General features: G+C 42.3%; 1 protein-coding gene across 7 annotated transcripts in view; it reads right to left on the minus strand.

Annotated features, from left to right (window-relative positions):
- The window catches only part of NCKAP5 (NCK associated protein 5), a 1,220,442-nt gene that overhangs the window by 1,058,550 nt on the left and 138,811 nt on the right, over window positions 1–23,081 (minus strand). For 5 of the 7 annotated variants that reach the window (XM_049889197.1, XM_049889194.1, XM_049889196.1 and 2 more), the window contains exon 1: window positions 17,627–17,933. The exons of the other annotated variants lie outside the window; for them this stretch is intronic. The gene's annotated coding sequence lies outside the window, so the exon portion shown is untranslated. Of the gene's footprint in view, window positions 1–17,626; window positions 17,934–23,081 lie in introns of those variants that run through there. 7 annotated transcript variants of the gene reach the window in all.

Consider the following 23,081-nt stretch of genomic DNA (forward strand, 5'->3'; position numbering starts at 1 on the left):
TCCTTAGAAGCAAGGATGATGAGACTACGTCTCACATACTTTGGACATGTTATGAGGACGGATCAGTTCCTGGAGAAGGACATTATGCTTGGTAGAGGGTCAGAGCAAAAGAGGAAGACCCTCTACGAGATGGACTGATACAGTGACTGCAACAGTGGGCTCAAGCATAGCAACAATTTTAAGGATGGCGTAGGACCGGGCAGAGTTCCTTTCTGTTGTGCACGGGGTCACTATGAGTTGGAACTGACTCAAGAGCACCTAAGAACAACTAGAAGAATTAACAAATCAATCTTAAAAGAAATACAAAGAATACTTCCTTAGAAGCAAGGATGGTGAGACTTCGGTTTACTTACCCTTTGAATAGGTCATCAGGAAAGACCAAAGGTAAAGTTAGTGCCTATGAAAATGAGTGAAACCCTCAATGAGATGGACTAACACAATGGCCACCACAATGGACTCAGATATACCAACGATCATGAAGATGGTACAGATATGGGCAATATTTTATCCTGTTATACATAATGGAGGTCGGCAGTTCAAATCCACCAGGCGCTCCTTGGAAACTCTATCGGGCAGTTCTACTCTGTCCTATAGGGTTGCTATGAGTCGGAATCAACTCGACGGCAGTGGGGTTTATACATAATGTCCTCAGGAGTCACAGCCTACTCAATGGGAACTAACAACAGCAACAACAGACTGATTACGTACCTCAATTACATCTGCAAAAATTCCTCCACCTTTGCCATGTAATGTAACCTAATCATGTGAGTGATCTCCATCATATTCACAAGTCATGTACACACTTAAGGGGAGGAGACGAAATACCAGGAACGTGTACACTAGGGGGAAGGGACCTTGGGGACCATCACAGAACTCTGCCTACCACAAGGTACAACATAAAGATGAGAAAATGGAAAAGCTCAAATATGTAAAGTACATGAGCCCAAAAGAGCAGTTGTAATCAAGCATGTAAATATGACTGAGGTTTCTGGCAGTTTAAAGTAAAAATGAGATACGATCAGAGTTCTTTGGAGAACTTTGGAACTGGGAAGCCTGTTAGGTTAAGCAAAGCAAAACATTTCCTTGTACTGAGTTATAGAGGAAATTTCCCATGTAAGTTTACACAGGAATCATGGAATGACACAGCATCCAAAGTAAGGTGGTAGAAAGAAGACTGAGTTAAACTGAATACGATCCAGAATCACTCTTGGTTAAGTATGGTATAGTATCAGGCCATGGGACATGTTTGCCACCTTGATGCCATGGGGGATGATGGAGTTCGAGGGGGCACAAGGTTAGTATCAGGTAGTGTGGGCCTGTGGCTGGGACACCTGTAGTAGGCTGTAACAGAGAATGACTATGAAGAGGCACCATGAGCTGGCCAGGGTAAGTGAGAAAACTGAATCAGAGGGATTGAATGTGTGGAGGAAACAGGAACAGAACCTTGAAGAACTGTGGTCTTGTTCTTGTTGCCCTACAGTGTGGTATTTGGGCACTTTTCTGTGGACAGCTTTGCCTCAGGGCATCTTATAGGCATCTTGGTCAGAGCTGAACAAACTGGTTTGCTTTTTGTGCTCATAACTGGTTCTAAGCATTCAGTAGCGTGAATATGTCAACCTGTCAACCTGTGCTCCACATGAACCCTAAAATAAGCCTGCTTAAAAAAAAAAAAAGCCTGCTGTCACACAAAAAACACTCTTTTCTTCCACCTACCTGAATAGTATCTCTAAAAAAAAAAAAAAAAATTTTTTTTTTTTTTTTTTATGGCCCAGCTCAATCCTACCACCTCCTGCCGATGCCCATTAGCTGTGTCCCTTCCCTGAATGGCCTCTATTCTCACTTACAGAGTTGACATTGTCTGTACAATTGGCCCGTGTTTACTTAGGTCTTGTGTCCTACCATCTGACCAGTTGGTCCACAGTGATGACCTGTTCATCTCTGAGTTTCCGTATTTTGTTGTTAGTTTTCATCAAGTCTTTCTGATTCCTGGCAACCCCACATGTGTAGAGTAGAACTGCTCCGTAGGGTTTTCAAGGCTGTGACCTTTTGGAAGCAGATCACCAAGCCTGTCTTTTGAGACACCTCTGGGTGGGTTTGAACTGCCAACCTTTTGGCTAGTAGTTGAGTGCTTAACCGTTTGCATCACCCAGGGATCTCTGAGTTTCCATAGGGGTCATTATTTTAGATTTACAAAGTCTGTAGATGGCAGTGACCTTGGAATCATCTAATTCATCTTCCTTCACAATGAAGATCATCCCATCACTGTCTGCACACTTCCGAGGACAAAAAACTATTTCATAAGGCAGCCTACCTTCTTCCTGTAAATTTCTAAGTGATCAAAAGTTTTGCCTAATATTAGGCCACAACTGCTTCTCTTTAACTTCCACCCTTATGTAGTAGTGCTGTCCTCCTGAATAAATTAAAACATCACCTTTTCCTTCATATATTGTTAGTGGGAACACATATTGCCACAACCACTTTGGAAAACTGTTTAGAAGTATCTCCTAGATATGCTATGATGCAGAAATTACATACACAATCACACACACAACAGGTACGTATATACGTGTTCACCAGGAGACACATAGTATATACTTATAACACATTGCTGTTGAGTTGATTTCTACTTCTAGTAACCCTATAGGACAAAGAGTAGAACTGCCCCATAGGGTTCCCAAGGAGCAGCTGTTGGATGTGGACTGTAGACCTTTTGGTTAGCAGCCAAGCTCCTAACCATTGCGCCAAGCTGCACTATACTTAACGGCCCCATACTTGAAACTATCCAAATGCCCATCTACAAGAGAAAGAATACAGTAGAATACTACACACCAATAAATAAGCATGAACGATCTACAGCTATACCTAAAAATATTCATGAATCAAATATAATTTGAATCAAAAAAGCCAGGCACAAAATTATACATACTGTGATTCCATTCACATAAACAGCAAAAAGAGGCAAAATTAACTTATGGTATTAGGAGTCAGTATGGTGGCTACCTTAGGGGGTATTACTGAAAATGAGCTCACGGGTCTCCCTGGGTGTTAGTATTTCTTGGTCTGGAGGCTGGTTACCTGGGTATATTCAGTTTGTGACAAGACATGGAGCTGTGTATTTAGGTGCACTTATCTGTATGTGTACATCAAAAAATAGTTTTTAAAAATATCCTTCCTCCTCCAAATGACAGGCTTATATCTAATTTCTTTAATGAATTTTCACATAATATGGGTTCTAGAATGTTCAAGATTCTGGTCACCTACTTATAAAACCTTTTAAGTTAGCAATGCTCTGATCATTCATTTGGTACTAAATCATGTTGATTGGTTTGCAGTGGTCTTTAATCATGTCATGTGTGATTAACTCCTTTACCCTAATAAGTTGTGAACCCCAAAAGGCTGTGTATTTTCCTAGTTGACTCTCTAGTAGTACCTATATTCATTGCATACAGTACACTCAGAAAACACTAATCTTCTCTCAGCAAGTGAAGATGAAAAAGGAGGTCGAATTTACATGGAGCCTATTTGAGAAACCAACCTAAATATTTCCTTCTTCTCTCTTTTTTTTTTAATCAAACCTTTAATAGTAATTTATGTGGAAAAGCCCATAAATTATTTTTTGCTCTGCCCTACAAGCTGATGTAAGAGCTGACCTCTGCCTTACTTTATGAACCCTTTTTAGAAGTTCAGTTTGGAGAGAGAGAGAATATTACAAAGCAGACCACTCTAAAAGATCTGATTATTTCTTACATTCATTGCCGTTGTCTTCATCTTTTGTAAATTGACCTAATGTCTGAAACCTGTCCTTATAATTTTCACTTCCCAGGGCGGAAACATACTTATCTGGACAATGAGACAACAAGAAAGAAGCTTTCTTATTCACATAAAGTCAGAGGTATCACCCTTCATGATGATCGAACTTGAAGGTGAAATAAATGAGCAATAGAACACGCACCACACCCCTAATGGAGAAGAAAGGATTCTGGGTTCTAAATAATGGAATGAAAATAATGCTTTTGATGTTGAGAAGGCTTCTGGCTGATTACTTATCTTTCCAGAACAAACACTGCCAGAGAAATGTGCAGACACTCATGTCACGAGAACGTTGTTTTTCTCCCTCCTCGCACACTCATTTGCACACTTGGCACCTGGCACGGTTGTTTGCTGCACAAGGTCTGCTGAATTCTCCCTCCCCACTTAGCGAGTTTCTTCCTAGAGATCATTCATGAGCGTCAGACACCCCCACAGACAAAGAGAAAAGAGAGAGGTCACCTTCTTGGCCACATTCATATTCCTGTCACCCAGCCACTGGCCAATGGTTCAGTCTAGACAGGTTTTATACATATATGTATAATACAGGAAAGAAAGAGACAGAATGAAATTACCTCTCTACAAAGATTTCTTCCAAGCCTGTTAAGGAACTATCTAGAAAATTGAAGACACATGTCAGTTCTTTATAAAGATCTTACAAAACACAGAGGAAAAATCTAAGAAATCTACTCATGCAGAAACTATTTAATCAAAGGGAAAAGACAATTATAACATCTGTTAATCTTCTGTGGAGGTTATAATTAGATGCTATGGAGAAACACCCTTTCAAGGGTGATCCTTCAACATCTGTTGTGGGGACACAGGGTGGTGCAGTGATGAATGGCTTTGGCACTTGGGAAGAGCAAAGGACTTCTGGGGATCACAGGCATGGCAAGGGTCCCCCACTCCAGACCCATGAACACAGCTCCGACATGTGCCCATTGTCCTAGGGGAGGAGCTTTTCTCCTCCATGCTTTGATACTTGTCCATGTTGTGAGTCAGCCTGCAATCTTTGCATAATTAGGAAAAACAGCATCACAGGCCCTGAAATGGCCTTGGGATCATCTCTTTCCCACTTTGCAGATGAGGCTGTTTGATCCCATGTCCCACAACTGGTTTGTGGCAGGATTTTGTAAGCAGGATCACTCAATTCTCTGTCCAGATTACACTCCACTCTATCATACTGCTCACTTCTTTTGGGCTCAATCTGACTTCAGCCTGTAATCTGGGTGTGTTCTTTGTTTAACACGATCAGTATTATAATGAGGCCCCATGGCATTTGATGTTTATGCAAAGGTGGAAAGGACTAAAGTGCTTCCCTGTTTTTTTGTTCCCTGGTTCACTGGGCGGCACTGATCTTCGCCACTCCTCCTCTATGCCCTGTCCTGGGAAGGAGGAAGAGAAAATAAAGATAGAGAGGAGAACACAAGGGAGAGATGAGATGCAAGTAGGCTAGAGGGGGAGATGGAGAAGAAGACAATTGAGAGGTAAAAGGAAAGGGTAATAAAGTGGGGCAAACAGAGAAAGAGAAAGATGGGGAAGAGGGAAGAGGCAGGAGGAGCTAGGACAGATGGTCCAAGGATACAAACAAAGGATAAAAAATTAAGATCAAAATTTGGTCCATCAAAAGGAGCTGGACACTCCTTCACTCATCTGACTTCATAACCTGGCTCCGAGGGCTTCCAATGCATACTTCCACTCATACTGAAGATCACAGGATTTGGCAGCTTTGCCAAATGAAATGCAGAGATGATAGAGCCAGGGACATGGAACAGATAGATGCAATGTGTTGAGCAATGAAAGATAAGCTCATACTGTGAGAACATAACAAATGCAGGTTGGGGGCGTGGGAGCAGTTTCCTTGGTAGTTGTTTTGTGCAGCAAACACTGGCTCAGGCCAAAATGTTGAGTAAATGGGGCCCTTGACATTTGATATCAAGATTAAAAAACAAGTTCCTACTACTAGGAGTCATATTGTGCCTTCATCAGCCCTCTCACTCCCCTACAGTATACCCTACTTAAAAGGGTCCGTAATGTCCTTTGACGATAAGGAGCCAATAGTAATAATCGCGGTCACCATTTACTGCAAGTCTATTTTCGTGTAGACATTCTAGGTAGTTTATCTCATTTAGTGCTCATAATAATTCTATAAGGATATAATATAAACTAAATATCCAGGCTTAAAATCTTACTAACTGTGTAATCTGGAACAAATTAACCTCTCCGTACCTTGAATTTCTCATCTGTAAAATGGGATGAATAATAATGTCAATCTCAAAGGCTTTTGTGACAATTAAATGAAAAAAATACATATATGTATACACATAGCATGACAGGGCTGGATACATTGTAGCACTAATATTACATGAAATCACTGGTAATATTACTATATGTTATGGATGAGGAAACTGAGGTCAATAAGGTTAAAAAAACTCACCCAAAGTCAGTGGAAGTCAGAATAGAGATTGGAACCCAGAAATATGTAAGAGTGAACACCATGTAGGCAAGGACTGTGACTATTTGTTTTCCACTACTCTATCTGTGGGAGTCCCCGGGTGGTGCAAACAGTTAAGCATTGTGCTGACCGAAAGGTTAGAGGTTCAAGTCCACCCAGGAGCACCTTGAAAGAAAGGCCTGTCGATCTGTTTCTGAAAAAGCAGCCATTGAAAACCATATGGAGCACAGTTTTCTACTCAGACACGCATGGGGTCACCATGAGTTGGAGTTGACACCATGTCAACGGGTTCTATCTGTACAAACTGACTCCAAAGGTCTGGTCTTTCTAGTGTTTGATTCAGCCTTTCAGGAAAAGGTTATTTTGCAATTTACAAGACTCCAGAAACACTCCAGCCCGATCTGGGAAATATCAAAGGCAGATTACTCACCCCTAGATATCTTCCTCTTTTCATACATCTTTTCCTCATCGATGGAGGAAAAAAATTAATCATTGTTCATTCTTTTATTAATTTATTCTCATATCCATTGAACCCCCATTTGGTAAATGCCATGGATATTTATTCTTACCCTGTTGGAAATAAACGGGCATTCATTTACTCACTGAAAGTTGAGTGAAAAAAAAAAAAAAAAGCTATGTGTTTGTGCCCTGAGTCCATCAGCCTTATTGAATAGCAGGATATTTGAATATCATCAGTTGAATTATAAAAAGGAGTATTTTATAAACATAAAAATGCAGGTGAGAAAGCACTAAAATAAAAGCCGGAAAGCTTGCTTATATTCATCCATTCAGCAAGTATCCATTGAGTACCTACTGTGTGCCAGGCACTGTTCTTGGTGCTAAGAACACAATTTAAACAAGACAGGTCTTGGCCCTGCCTTCATAGAATTCATAGCCTAGATGGAGAGATGACATTAATCAAGTAAATAGTTGACTATGTATTTCATTACAGTAGTGATAAGTTCTACGAAAAACAAATGCATGGAGCTCCCAGAGTACATAACAAGTAGGGGAAGCCTTCATGAGGAAGTGCCATTTAGGGAGAGGAGGATTCATCCCATGAGGATGGATCGGCAAGAAGAGAACCTTCCAAAACAGGACAGATTTGGACAAGTAACAGCAGGGGAAAGGCGGCCAGTGAGCAGGAAGAGAACAGTTCTGTACTAACCCACATCACGATTTTGGAAAATCAGTAAAGCTCCCCGAGGCTGTTTCCTTTACTGTAGAAGGAGCGCAGGAGTCCCTGGGTGGTGCAAATGGTTAACATGCTCAGCTGCTGAACAAAAGGTTGGCAGCTCAAGTCTACCTAGATGTGCCTTAGAAGAAAGTCCTGGAGATCTAATTCCAGAAAATCACCCACTGGAAACCCTATGGAGCACAGCCCTACTCTGACACACACAGTGTTGCCATGAGTCAAAACTGGCTCCATGGCAACCAGTGACAGGAAAGAACAGGATGGAGAGGACGGTGCCTTCCAACCCTTCACACTCTAGGGTGCCATTTCACTGCATACCACGGAGTGTGAAGATTCTCTTCCCACTGGGGGGAACTGAATGCCCATTTTGTTGAGAGTGGGGCTCACCCAAACGTAGGAAGCGAGTGAACTGTTGCTAGAACAGAACTATCATTTATTTTCTCCATATTCAACAGCCAATATTCGGTTCTCAAAAAGCTCAGAGACCACCACCCAAACCCCAAAAGATACCATTTATCAATTTTCTGACCAGGCATCCAGAGCCCTGGCTTGGTTGATGGATTATTAATGATCGAATTCTCCAACTTCCCCTTGAGAAAGCTGAATGATAGTGAAGAAGTTAAGGTGTCTAATTTCCATAGCTAGAAATACAATGCACTTGTAAAATTGCTTTGGTAGATTCATTGTTATTCATCAGGAATCCTAAAAACAATAGCTTCTTTAACTGGATGGTTCTAACTGTTGGCAATTAGCCTGTACGTGAAATTTTACTCAGTTTAACAAGGCCCTCTACTGGCAATCTCCAAAAACAGTCTCTACGCTAAAGCTTTTCAAATTTTTTGTTTGTTTTTTTAAGGTAAAATATTTTGTTACGCTAAAGCTTTTCAAATTTTTTTTTTTAAGTAAAATATTTTATTCCCAATTACAAAGTATCTCACATTCCTGATTATATGAATCTGGGCTAAAAAAAATAAGTGAGAAGAAAATGAGAAAGGGGAGAAACAAATGTCATTTTGAGTGGGCCATTGATTTAGCTATTCATAAAATAACATTGCATGACGTGCCATTTGCTTTCCTCTGATGAAGCTATTCTAGATGTCAAAGGTACTCAGAAATAAAGGATATTTCTTACATCAAAATGAATTGAATGTTCATGGGACCATATAACCAAATTATGAATGTTATTTACCAACTACAATAAACCAGACCGTTTCTTTCTATTATCCCATATATGACTAATTGCCTATAATTAGGATAAAAGACATGTTGAAGGCCGGCACTTCATATTGTTTCTGATGTGGCACAGCTAATAATTACCTTCTTCCGCTTACACACATATACACACACACACACACACACACACCCCAGTATGTGGTGACTTGAGAAGTTGAACTACATAAAAAATATTTTAAATATAGATTATCCGACATTTTTGTTAGAGGGCTGTTGGGGCAACTAAGACCATTTAACTGTAGACTCCTAGAAAGTTCAGTAAGACAAAAACAAACAAGACAATTAATAACTTTAGGAAAAACATTTTTAACAGAAAGGAAATGTGATCATAAAACATGAGTTAACAGTAAACAATGTTTGTTATGATAAAAATAAGCAGTAAATGCAGATTTAATCAAGATTGTGATATATTTATATTGGAGGACAGAGAAAGGATGGGAGGTGTAATTAAGTCATATTCTAATCCACCATAATAATAAACAAATACATTTACATTATAATTAAATAATAAAAATGTATTATTTTTAAATATTCTAGAAAAAGCAGCTAAAAGAGTAGACAGTGGTTGCCTTCAAGGAGCAGAACTGGGGAACTGGGAGCAGAGGAGTAGCTCAAGGGATTGGAAGATAAACATTTTAGCACTGTTTGGTTTTCTAAATCATGAACATATATTACTTTGGAAAAAAAAGTTAATCAGTTACCACTGACAATGGAAACCATCTGGGACACATCTTTTGGGCTGGACTGAATCAGTTCTATGTTTCCAGATTCCATTTGCCAAATGAAGTAAGCACCCTTGGTGGGTGTGGTGCAATGGTTCTTTTATGTGGCCTTTCTGGCCCTGGGTTTATAATTCTCTAAAAGTGATCGTTTGGGTCGCAATCTTGCAAGAGATCGGTCAGTTTACTATCCACATAAGAGACGTGCAAAGCCTCCCAATAGGATTTGTTGGTCTACCATTTGCCTAAGAGACTGGCCAGTTTATGAAACCCATGCCCTGAAATTGACAAGAAGGGTTCCCAAATAAGTGCCAGTCTCACAAAGGTTTTTGGTACCTCCTGGTCAGTCAATGAGAGCCTGGAGAAAAGCACATCTTTTGAAGGACCCGGGAGTGCCTGTGCTGAGAACCTCCTAGACACAAATAAAAGAGCTGCAATATGGGTCAAGGGCTGTAACACTCAGCTGACAACAATGAAGGCCAAGAAAAATGGCAGCAAGCACAAGAATGCCAAGGGGCAGAGAAATGGTGGCAGCAGTGTGAACAGCTGGAACCATGGGACCAGCAGATGGCTGTGGTAGGTGAGTAGGCCCACCAAGCAGACAAAGGCAGTGGGCAGAGGTGGCCCACAGAATGGAGCTGGGCACCTCTGGGGAGGAGGTCACCAACACAGCTGGGTGCCTCAGGCAGGAGGTTGCCAGTGGAGCTGGGTGCCCAGTAAAAAAGAAGCAGCTGCAGTCTGGGCCCGTGCCGGCACAAGCAGAGCAAGTGGCAGCATGGAGGCTGAGCTAGCCTGCCTTTAGGAGAGAAGGCCTGTCCTAGGGGTGCCAAGAAGAGGCCAGCAGAGGCTTGGACGCACATTGTACAGGGGTTATCCATAAAAGTTTTGCCTCGAGAGCTGTTGTAATGCCAACATGACCCCGACACTGGCCCAGGGTTGTCCCAAAGCTGCTGGTTTAAGACCTGGATCCATAAACACAGAAAGCCAGAGCCAGCCACCTATCACAACCATTAACACTTGTTCCCACATTTCAGAACTAACAGCTCTTCTTTCAACACCATAATATTTATCTGCCATGTTATTGTCCAAACTTATGTTCCAAAATGGGTTTAGGACTTTTCCTTTTGAATTCAATCCATCGGGTTCCTACAGTGCATCCAAAATCTACTCAAAGAATCATTAATCCTCAAAGCTTGTTTCTAAGAGGAGAGATCTGGTTTCTTGCTCTGAAAATACCAAGATTAATTTATGTAACTACTGGGAAGTACCTTCTGTAACTGAGGCTTCCAAAACCGACATGGTATGCTTCATTAGGCAAGTATGTATTGGGGTATTATAAACATTGTGGATAATGTTCTATGTATCTTAGAGATTTATTATTTCATCTACAAAGAAAGCACAATTGGGAATTCAAAATTCCAAAGGTATTAAACCTTGTAGAGTTAGAGAACTGGAGAAAAGTAAGGCAATAAGGTACCTCGTGCTTAACTGGTTCATTGACTTGCCACAGTATTCAGCCTAAACCTTACTGCTGTTTAAATTCACCATGATAAAATGCTACACTTTCCATTGTAAACTTCCTAAGGGCCAACCAAATGGCCAACCATTATTTCCAAGTGTTTTTTTAACCCGTATCCCCTGGATTACACTTTTGACCAAGTTGAACTCAGCCTACCAACACCCCAATCAAGAATGCAAACAATCTTGATGTTTACCCACAAACATGGGGATTCAGATGTGAGATTAAGAGAACAACAAAAATACCAAAGGATTGGGCATGGGCTTTAGATACTTCCAAAAGACTAGAAAATGTGAATTGACCCGTTGATATCTGGGAGTATTAATCTGATTTGTTATTATGTAAGTACTATCAAGAATCTTATCCAATATGGTGAGTCCCCTAGGTTGGAAGTCAACAATGGACTCAAGAATGCCTGTGACTATGAGAATGGCATGGAACTGGGCAGTGTTTCATTCTGCTGTACACAGGGACACCATGAATTGGAACCAACTCAAAAGCAATGAACAATAACAAGTATAGTCAGTACAGAGACAGATTTGAAAGACCAAAGCTCCATTGTGGGCAAGGCTCATGAGAAAAGTAACCCTCCATGTGTTTACAGAAGTAAAATGAAAAGTTGAGAGTATGGGCTTGGGGTTCAAATCCTGCCTCTGCCTCTTACCAGCCTTGCAACTCTACACATTACTTAACCATTCTGAGCCTCAGTATTAGTGCCTAGAAAATGAATATAATGGTCATAATAAGAGCACATGCACAGAGCTTAGAACTGTGCCTGGTATACAGTAATCACTCAGCACTGATTATAGGGACAAACTAATTTAAACATGATTTCACAGTGCCCATAAGCCATGTATTCATATTTTTAAAAAAAATCATTTATTGAGAACTCACTATGTGCCATGCTCTGAGCTGTGCATAAGATTATAAAACTGGCAACTTAGGGCTCCTACCCCAAACTCACTAGAATCTAGTACAAAGGCAGAACATAGCCAATCATTTTAAAATGAGGCCACGTGGTTTAACCATTTCAATAGAGCCCCAGGCAGAATGATCACTTGTCCTCAGCGAGAAATGATGAGGTGGTGGAGTGGATGTTATGAGATGAAGCAGAAGGACATTAAAGCAATTCAGAATGGAAGACCTCAATCTGCTCTCTGAAGTGGGAAGGGATGACTCATCTGAAGGAGGAGAAGTGGTAACACTAAAGAGTTGAGAGTGCAGAAAGGCTCACCAATGCCATGGAGGAAAAGCAGTAGGCATAGGACAGGGAGTCCACCAGGAATGAAGGAATCTGTTGAGCAGTGCTCATTTGCCTACTGAACAAGTTTCCTAAAGACAGCAGCGTCACTGGTATTATGCTGGGAATCAGCTAGCAGGTCTGCCCTCATGAGGCACAGAGACAAGACAGGGCAGCAGACACACAAGGAACCAATGACAATAAGATACAATAACTGCTGATAGAATAGTATGAAGTTCCAGGTGCATAGAGAAGTTTATCTGTTCACAAGAGAAGTACAAGCATAGGCCTAGAGGATAAATTGGGGGGAAGGGGTGCCAAGGGTAAGAGTGTAAAGGTACAGAGGTGATAACCAACATACAAACCCCACCTATTCAGGTAACAGCAAGCAACCAACAATTCCCATCTGAATCACCTGAGGAGCTTTTTAGCTATGCCTGGGTCTGGGTCTCATCTTGGAGATTGTGATTCATTGGATTCATTAAGACTGGGTGAGACTCTGCAAGGTAAATAATGACAATAGCTAGTACTGATTAGTACTTAATATATGCCTGGCATTGTGCAAAGTGCTTTAGCTACACTGACTGATTTATTTAATCCTCCCCTCTACCCCTACTGGGTAAATACTCTTATAATCCATACTCTGAAGAAGGGAAATTGAAACAGAAAACGTAAGTGGCCTAGCTGGGATCATAAAGTCAACAAGTGGTGGCATCAAGACTTGCGCCAGGCAATCTCGTTCCAGAGTCCACGTCCTCAATCTCTGTGCTATACTGCCCCCAGAGAGAAGATTCCCATGAGCTGTCAGGCCCGGAGCTTCTGGGACAGATGGGAAGGGCACGCCAGGGAGTGGAGAGGAATGAACCACGGTGGACTGGCTGGCACCACATCAGGAATAGCACTGCTTTCATGCTAAGGAGTCTGACACTGAAAGCCTTCAACTACAGCGAAGAGGAGGAATTTAAAGCTACTTAGAACAGTTATGTAATAATTTTGCCAGCCAAGGGCAGAGGCCTGGGTGTGTGATAAAGGAAAGTGGATATTTCTGATTAGCAATTCACTCATTTACTTAGCGTTATACATTGAAGCAGCAGCCCTGGTGGCACAGTGGTTAAGAGCTCAGGCTGTTAATGCAAAGGTCAGCAGTTCAAATCTACCAGCTGCATCTTGGAAACACTATGGGACAGTTCTACTTTGTCCTACGGGGTCGCTATGAGTCGGAACTGACTCAATGGCAACTGATTTCTCCTCACCACCACCCCCTTCATTCTTTCCCAGCAGCCTGAACCTCTGATTCCAACATTTCAAATAGATACACCCAAGATTCCCTTTCTCTTTGCACTCTTCGTTGGCCCTACTGTTCCCCTCCCCCCACACTGCCTGTGGGATGCCTTCACGGACTCTCCAGACTCCAGGTAAAGTGATGGCTTCCTTGTTTGGACCTGCCTGGTATCTTGTGCTGACTTTTGCCATGGGATCCGGAGCTCTTGCCACATATTTAAATATCATTGAAGAGAAATCTCCATGTGGGGCAAATGGTTAGTAAATTCGGCTGCTAACCAAAAAGGTTGGAGGTTTGAGTCCACCCAGAGGTGTCTTGGAAGAAATTCCTGTCGATCAGTCACTGAAAAACCTGTGGGGCACATTTCTACCCTGACACACATGGGATCACCATGAATTGGAACTAAGTCAAAGACGACTGGTATATATTGCAGAACTACTCTGGGTTCTTATAGACAGCACTAAAACATAGTCCTTGCTTTGGTTGGAAAAAGATATTTAAGTATATGGCAAGAGCCCCAGATCCCATGGCAAAAGTCAGCACAAGATACCAGGTGGGTCCAAACAAGGAAACATCACTTTACCTGGAGTCTGGAGAGTCCATGAAGGCATCCCACAGGTAGGGTTGCGGGAAGGGAACAGCAGGGGCAATGAAGAGTGCAAAGGGAAAGGGAATCTAGTATGTATCTATTTGAATGTTGGAATCAGTGGTTCAGGCTGCTGGGAAAGAGTGGGGGGGGGGTGTGATGAGGAGGAATCAGTGAGAAAGTGAAGAGATAGTCCCACTGGCAAGTGGAACCCTAAAGAGGAGGAAGAAAAGCAAATTGTGGACAATAAAAAGAAGTTTGGGACTTGGAAGTAAAGCAGAAACACAGAACCAGGGCTTTGAACCAGTTCTTCCCAGTTCAGTCATGGCCGAGAAAGCAAAATCAAAACAGACTGAAGTTTTTAAAATTTGAGTGAACCAAAATGATAACCAGAACAGGGAAAATTATGGGTCAAAGTTCTGCTAGAAACCTAATCTCCTTCTTAGAAATCAAGAGCAGCATATGTGTTGCGTAGCAACCAAATCACTTGCCTGTCAGATTTTGAGCAGTGTTGGAAACAGCAGTGCCATGCTCAAAGATGGCGACTGAACATGTCACTTTGAATGTCTCTTGCTCTCCACAGGCCTGCCAATAATTCAATCTCACAAATCAGGCTTCTGAAAGGGCTCACTACACCTCTTCCGAGTCTCCCAATACAGGGCTTCGGCCCGTAATTTTTCCCACTCCATTTATCGTTCCGGATCACCCAAATTGTAAAAATTTGGGTCTGTTCTGGTTTCGCTTCATCAGCTATGACTGAGCTGGCTGAAACTGGTTTGAAGCGCTGCACAGAACATCAGAGCTGGTAACAACCTTAGGTGTCCCAACCTGTACCCATTGCAAAATGCCTTCTATGCTATTTCTAGGTCAGGAATCATCTCGTTCGCCTTTAGGCCATCACCTATAAGACAGTCAGAGTTCTCCCACATTCTCGAGAGAAAATTATGGGGAACAGAGAGTTGAAGAAACTTAACCAGGTCCAGGGACAAAACAGGATGTTTTCTCTTTGCCAGCCTATGTTCATCTATATCCTTTCGCACAGCCCTTCCACTACAAGAAGGTGTATTAATCACATGTGGGTTCCAATTTTTTTTTTTTTTTTCAATTTTTAAGAACTTAAAAAGTAGAATGCATTCTGGATTGAGCATGGGAGACTTAGTTTCTAGTTGCAGCTCTGCCACTGTCTTACTGTGTGACTGGACAAATCCATTCTCCTCCTTAAGTCCCTGGGTGGTGCAAACAGTTAAGAGCTTGGCTACTAACTGAATTCCACCAGAAAAAGAAAAATGCAGAGGCACCTCAAAAGAAAGGCCTGGAGAACTACTTCCAAAAGATCACCAACGGAGTGCAGTTCTTCTATGAAACGTATATGAGCCAGAATCGACTAGGTGGCAACTGGTTTGGTACTGGTTTTTTCTCTTGAGCTTTGACTAAGAGTTTCAAAGCTATTTTAGCAGCAAATCCCTTATTTTAAAGGAAAACTCCCACAGACCACCAAGTAGAGTCTGCTCTGATGGAAAATTGGAGCTGACAAAGAGGCAGGTGGTTGCCCACCTTAGAACGCCATAGAAGAGAGTTAAATATTCAGTACCCTTTCCAGCACTGTACTAGCTTCTTATAATCCAGTGAGACTAGAGAGAAAGCAGAAAGCAGCGAGGGCTGTGACTGCTCTCTTGAGCTGGTGACAGAGTAGCTGAATACTGGAGCAAGCTGGGTCTCCCAGTGAGTCGTGGGGTTCGTATGCTGGAGGGAATAGGCTAACAAGCTACTTCTTGCCAATGTGTGCAGCAGAGCTGTCACTTCTAGATGGCAGGACCAGCCACCGTTTGCTACTGGCTGCGAGAGGCTGAACGTTAGGAGCTCAGGAGCAGACCCAGCAGCTTGGAGAATGAACTGAAGACCATTTCATAGGGCTCTCAAGCAGAATTCACAGATGGGTGACAGAGTGGCTTACAGGAGGCCTCGGTGCAGCTGTGATAAGGGAGCTGCACCCATGCAGGTGGCACACGGAGCCTACTGCTCCTCTACCACAGTGGCATCACTAGGGGAGTACGGTGGTATGGACCATACCTGGTGACACCATCAGAGGGAGTGACACCAAAATGACTGTCCATAAAATTTTTGTGCAGTGTTTCAGCAGAAATTTATTATTTTTAATAAAAATATCCCTGTAGTTAGTTAGAGAGCCCTGGTGGCTCAGTGGTTAAGAGCTCCGCTGCTAACCAAAAGGCTGGCAGTTTGAATCCACCAGCTACATTTTGGAAACCCTATGGGACAGTTCTGCTCTGCCCACTAGGGTCTCTATGAGTCAAAATCAACTCCATGGCACCAGGTTTTGGTTAGTTAGTTACAACAACGAAAACATTTCACATGTACCCATACCTACAAGGCTAAAAGTCTATGCTAATTTACTTTTTGAACCTTCTAATGCCATCTGGTCAGAGCTGTCATCATTACCCAATCACAAGAACGCTTCAAATCACATGGTACCATCTGCAAGGACTACAAGCACGCACCGTTGTTTTCATTGCCGCTTGTGTTTTTTAGTTACTGATTTTGTCAAATTTTCTGGTGTTTTAGCTACAGTATTCTGTTAATTAGTATTTGTGAACCTGTATCAATAACTTCTTTGCGGACGTAGTAATTAAAGAAAAAGAAGGAGCGATAGACGAGAATTATGATTTGAGTAACATACAAAAAACATTACTAAGGATTCTGTATGGTCTGGTGGGGGAGGAGGTGGGGAAGTGACACCATGAGTTACCGTACTGGGTGATACCAACCCTAGTGACGCCACTGCTTTCTACCAGAAAATATTTGGCAAGTTTTAGAGAGCCGAGGAAAGTGAAAGAAGGAATGTGGATCTTGCACACCACTTACCGGAGTGTCAAAGTTTGATATTTTCAGTAGTACATTAACCCAGGTTCCTAACTTAGAAGACAAGTCAGGACGATTAACATTTCTTAAGATACTCAGTGGGGGGAACAAAACAGTTCCCATTTCAAAACATTTTTCTATACGATTTCCCTGAGAATGAATGAGCTTGGGTGTGAGTATACCTGTGTGTGGGTGTGTATTTCCGGAGAAGGCTCAGGTAGAAGGGGATAAGACATTGTCGACACCAACATGCACATATTTGCAACCTGTAAACCACAGAGAGGGACAGAGACAAAGTGGGTTTCCCCCTCCAGCATGCCAGTTAATTAAAAACTAGTCTTTAAGATTTGCTATTAAATTTCCTAGGTCAGCTCGGTATTTTTTTTACTTGGTTGGTTGCTTTTCATTAAAAAAAAAAAAAAAAAAATTCTAACCTCCCTGCAGAGGGAAATGAGGATTAGGAATTCCGTATCTCTTTATCATCTGTGTCCTGATGCCTGTTCTCAGAGACCAGGAGTTCTCCACATCTAACCCCATCAACTTTCACACACTATAATTATTTGTAACAGTGCATACTTGTTGTGGCAACTGAGAGAACCCGCAGAAATACGTAAATATCATCATCTCACTTGAAAAGGAAAGCGAGCTGTAGAAATAGGAAATAACTATTAGAAAAGTTAATAATAATAATAAAAAAATCCCAACAGTCTTACTTGTAAGTTAGCTCCTCAGTCAACACATATCACAGTCCTGGAGACAGATACAGGAGCTGCAACAACTCTTTCCAGCTAAAAATTTCCTCCCGAGTTTATCCTCTTTATTTTGGAAGCTTAAAAGGCCGTGCTAAGAGATCAGACTGAGTTTCCCTCAACAGCCAAAGCAGCAGCGAAGTCCTGCAGCGGGTTCCGAGCAAGTTGGCGGAGACCTGGCTCCTCTGGCTGCGGCTCCGTGGTTGCTTGAAGCTTGTAAATACTAGCTCCGTGGACAAAGTCCCAAATGACATCACTGGCAGCTGCTTATTGTTGAGTCTTTATTAACTGACTGTCAAAAAGAAAGGAGGGGGCGGGGCGCAAGAGTGTCTGCTCTCCAGCAGAATCGGCACAGTACAGTGGATTCTGGTTCTACACGCGGCAATAATCCCACGGATTCGGGAGCCTGGCTTCTCTCGGGCCAGATCCCTTCTCCTGCAAAAGATGAAGAACCGCTTCCCCCAATTTATGCTGCATAAACTGAAGAGGTGGAGGAAAAGCTTGAAATGCCAGCCTGGCCCTAACGGAGCTGTTTACCCACCTGTTTTGAATCAGCTTCAGAGTTTCATGATTCGTACGTAAATACATGAATTTTAGTTGTCTTCTATTGCCCAAAGGAGCCCTGGTGGTGCAGAGATTAAAACGCCCAGCTGCCAACCAAAAGTGCGCCCGTTTGAACCCACCTGCCTCCAGGCGGGAGAAAGGTGTGGCAACCTGCTTCGGAAAAGATTTACAGCCTCGGAAACGCTATGGCGTGGCTATGAGTCGCAGTGGGCTCATGGGCAGTAGGTTTGGTGTTAGGTTCCTATTGCCCAACAACTTTTAACTCTGCCATGTGCACCTGGCTAACATTTTCTTCTAAGTGGCTTGGCCTTTGTGTAATTTTTTTCCAATATGCTCTAAAGTTAGCTTGGAGTCCAAAAACAGACTCCTAGAAATCATAAAAAAAAAAAGAATTGTATGTGCGTTTGAAAATTTGTATTTTTTTTTCCTGAGAGGAGTGCTAGAAGCTTTCTTCAGATTCTCGAATTTTTAATGACTTACCTGCACTCTCACCCACGTCAAAAAAAAAAAAAAAAGATCTTCTATTAAGTATCTCTGATAATCTTAAAAAGCACTGTAATTCCCCCCCCACCCCCCCCTTCCAAGGATCAAAATAAAAACGGATCCTCTCCGCCATTTTCCCACTCTGTCATAGGATCTCTGCTTCTGTGAGCTGGTTCTTACAGCTTGTTTGTTTGTTTGTTTGTTTGTTTTAGTTATCTCGGCACCCAGCCCCAGCCCCTACCTGAAGAAATTCCACAAACCCAACACCCAGCCTTTGCCTTAAAGCTTGAACACTCTAACTCACTGTTTTCCTTTCTTCCTCTGAACTGCTATGATGAAGCTATTTATATTTATTCACTGCTTTTTATATACTGACTTGTATTTTTAGTTTGTTTTTTAGCCATCTGTGCCTTGTCTCCCCAACTCAGTTTGGAAGGTCTTTGAGTGCCAGGATTGTGTTTGTAGGTGTTATTTATTTGTTTATGCCAAAATCTCCTACCATAATGGATCTTAAATAGATCTGTGGGGGGCGGGGGGTATTGTGGGTAGAGGTGGGAACAAGGTTTAGCTGATTCCATGGAATGGGGTGTCTATTTAAATAAAGCACCCGCACTTGGAAAACAATGTTCTCGCTACTTACAGCAGGAGCTCTCTGAAGATCTGAAACTTTTTCTCCATGAAGAAGTGATTATTGATCTGGTATGGTGTGGAGACCCTAAAACACATCGTTTTCACGCAGGAATCAGTTAAAAACAGTGCACATCTTGTATGTTGCTTTCATTGTTGTTAGGTGCTATTGAGTCGATTCCGACTCATAACGACCTTATTTACAACAGGATGAACTGTGGCCTGGTCCTGTGCCATCCTCACAATCTTTGCTGTGTTTGAGCCCATTGTAGCAGCCACTGTTATCAATCCATCTCATTGAGATTCTTCCTCTTTTCACTGACCCTCTATTTAACCAACAATAAAAAGACACATTTGTACAATTTTCAAAATAAATCGCAATGAGAAAATTATTCCTGTAACAAATGCCTGTCACGTAGTAGGTGCTCAGTGAACACCCGTTGATTGCTAAATGTTTATGGAGTGTCTACTAGGATAAATCACCAGCAGCATCACCCGCGGTGGCTGCTAGACTAAGCTAGACTAAGCTAGACTAAGAAGCTTCCAGACTAAGGTAGACTAAGAAGAAAGGCCTGGTGATATAAAAAAAACTTCCAAAAATTAGCCAATGAAAGCCTTACGGACCGCAGTAGAACTTTATCTGTCTCACTTGCTTTGGACATCAGAAGGAATCGATCACTGGAAGAGGACATCATGTTTGGTGAAGGAGAGGGCCAACGAGAACACGGGAGACCTTAGGTGAGATAGACTGGTGCAGTGGTCAAAACAACAGACTCAAACATGCTGGCAGTTGTGAGGATGATGCAGGACCAAGCAACATTTCATTTTGTTGCGTATGAGGTCTTCATGAATTGGATTCAACTGGATGGCAGATAACAACAGTAACAACTGGGTTGAAAGTAGCAAGTGGGAATGGAAGGGGTACAGAAGAGGAAACACCAGGTGTTAGGATTTCATTCCTGATCGAATAACTGACCCCCTCTTCCATTGCATTGGAGAACTGATTTGAAAACCTCTTAGGCTCTTTTTTAGGCTCAGTCCACCTTAAGAAGTGATTAACGTTAAGTGCTCCAAAGGTAAAGTGCTGACCTTTCCCTTGTGCAATTGTTGTTGGGCAAATGGAGCTTTAAGGTAAGACAAGTATGAGCTGCTTTGGTTCAGTTCAGTTCACTGGTTGCTAGCAAGCACTGGAGAGAAGATCAGAAAACTTGTAAGGGCACAGGTGTGACCAACTTCTTGTCATGGCTAGTCTAACAAGAAGGAAGTTTCCAAGGAGAGGTGAGTAAAGTCTAATCTGCTGTGAGTGTTCAGAGCTGAATTAAGGAGGAACTCAAGGCTCTGAAGGTCAGTGGCCTGGAGTGATAGCGCAATATGCAGAGCTGTCTAACCTGCACAGAGGGCCCCTATGGTGGAAACTTGCAGGCATGAACCAGACCTTAGATACTGTTTTCCTTTAGGAGGAAAAAAAATGGCCAAGAAAAAGAATGACTGAAAATTTCCACCGAGGTAAGACAGGATTTTCAAAGCACCGTTTTCATTCCTGTAGAGAAAACTTACCAGCGTCTTGTCTTCCTTTGTAGTGAGAAGATATCTTATGTCTATAACCGTTTCAAGAAAAGGAAAGCACAGCCCACATTTCCTGCACGTTTTTATTTTTTTATGACCCACATATTATAGGAACCTGAGGCTGGATTCCATTTAAATGCGCTTTGGGAACCCCTTGGGTGTGATATGGGTCAGACTTTTCTAAGTGAGAGTTAAGTACAAATATTTAACTTGACTTAAAACTTGCTCTAAAAACAAATAGGGGGAAGGCGAGGGTGGGTTGGAAAAAGGCTGGCCTCCCCCACCTCCACCAGGTGATCATTGATGCTGCTGTTGAAATTACCTCCACCTGCTCCAATGCCTGGCCCACCCTCCCTTTCAGCCTCTTTTGCCTCAGCAGCCTCCTCTCCTTGTGAGGCCGGCCGACTGCCAGGCACCTGTGTGCTTATTTACCTGTCTGTTTCTTTAACGCCTTATGCTGTATAATATTATTCATGTTTAAATATTTTCTGTCTTAAACTGGAAAATTCCTAATGTCAGGGATGGTAATTTGATCTGCAGGATGCAAAAACCAGCCACAAAGTTCCTTTAGAGCTGCTGACAGATGATGGCTGTGTACCACTAGGGATCTACCATGACTATCATCACTGGTACAGTATACACCTCCAGTGTCTGATTTCCCCTCTAGCTTCCCACACCCTGCAAAACAAGTATAACAGGTGCCATTTATTAACATCATCTTATCTGCCCTTAGTCACCCTGCAAGTCAGATATGGTTATTATCACTCCCCTTTTTACAACAGAGGAAACTGAGGCCCAGAGAGATATGCTACTTAAGTAATTAGACTATTGTCACACATATATTAGGTGGTAGAGCCAGGATTTGAATACAAGTCTGCCTGATCCTGCAGTGTACTGGGGAGGTCAGTATCCCTCTGAGGATTATAAAAAAAAAAAAATACTGAAAACAGAGTCGTTGAGCCAATATGAGGAGTCCTCTAGGTGGCACAGTTAGGTGCTTGACTGCTGGGTGAAAAGTTGGTGGTCTGAACCCATGCAGAGGTGCCTTAGCAGACAGGCTTGGAGATCTGCTTTTGAAAGGTCACAGTCTTGAAAACCTTGTGGAGCCATTCTATTCTGCACACGTGGGGTGCCATGAGTCAGAATCGACTCAATGCCAAGTAACAACAAATCAATATGAATAATAGAAAATTGGAATTAGAAGCACGAAGCCTCATTAAAATACTCAACTGTCACTAACTCATATTCCTTTGCCACAATACCTGTTTCTTCTCCTGGGGTTTATGGTTTTACCAGGGCTTAAGAATCAACCTATGGCCAGTCTACCCTGTGAGACCAAAGCTGTACATTAATACAGTGTGATGAGATGTAGGAAACAGAGATTGTGGAAGGGTAACATAGGAACCCACCACCCCACCTGTCAGTTTATGATACTTTGGTGGTTTGCATGTTGCTATGATGCTGTAAGCGATGCCATCAGTATTTCAAATATCAGCTGGGTCACCCATGGTGGACAGGTTTCAGCAGAGCTTCCAGACTAAGACAGACTAGGAAGAAAGGCCTGGTGATCTTCTTCTAAAAATTTGTCAGTAAAAATCTTATGGATCACAACAGAATACTGTTCAATATAGTGCTGGAAAATGATCTCCCCAGGTTGCAAGGCACTCAGGTACACAGTGGCTGAAACAATGGACTTGAGCATAACAAGGATTGTGAAGATGATGCAGGACCAGGCAGTGTTTCATTTTGTTGTACATGCGGTCCCTGTGACTCAGAGCCAACTGGACAGCAACAATGACATAGAACACCTCTGCAACACCAAACCAATTAGGATGGCCTTGAAAGTCTAGAGGCCCTGAGAACCTGGAAAGTGTCCCAGATGATTACAGGTAAGTGCTCCTCAGACCATATGTTAAGAAACACTGGTTATAACAAGGGAAGTAAATATGTGACCCTCTTGTCTACAGTCTACAGTCAGGCACTGATAAAGATCATGTAGCTTTGTCCAGGTTCCTTAGGAAAGAGCACTGTGGTGATTTAGCCAATTTCTGATAACCATGACCCATGACAGATCACATCTGACACAAAGTTGGTAAACAAAATACAACTTGGAAAAGACAAAACAGGTAGACACGTTGGTAGTCCCAAGCACACAGCTGGGTAACAACATTTACAGGCT

This window comes from Elephas maximus, chromosome 6, assembly GCF_024166365.1.
Source record: "Elephas maximus indicus isolate mEleMax1 chromosome 6, mEleMax1 primary haplotype, whole genome shotgun sequence".
Lineage (NCBI taxonomy): Eukaryota > Metazoa > Chordata > Mammalia > Proboscidea > Elephantidae > Elephas > Elephas maximus.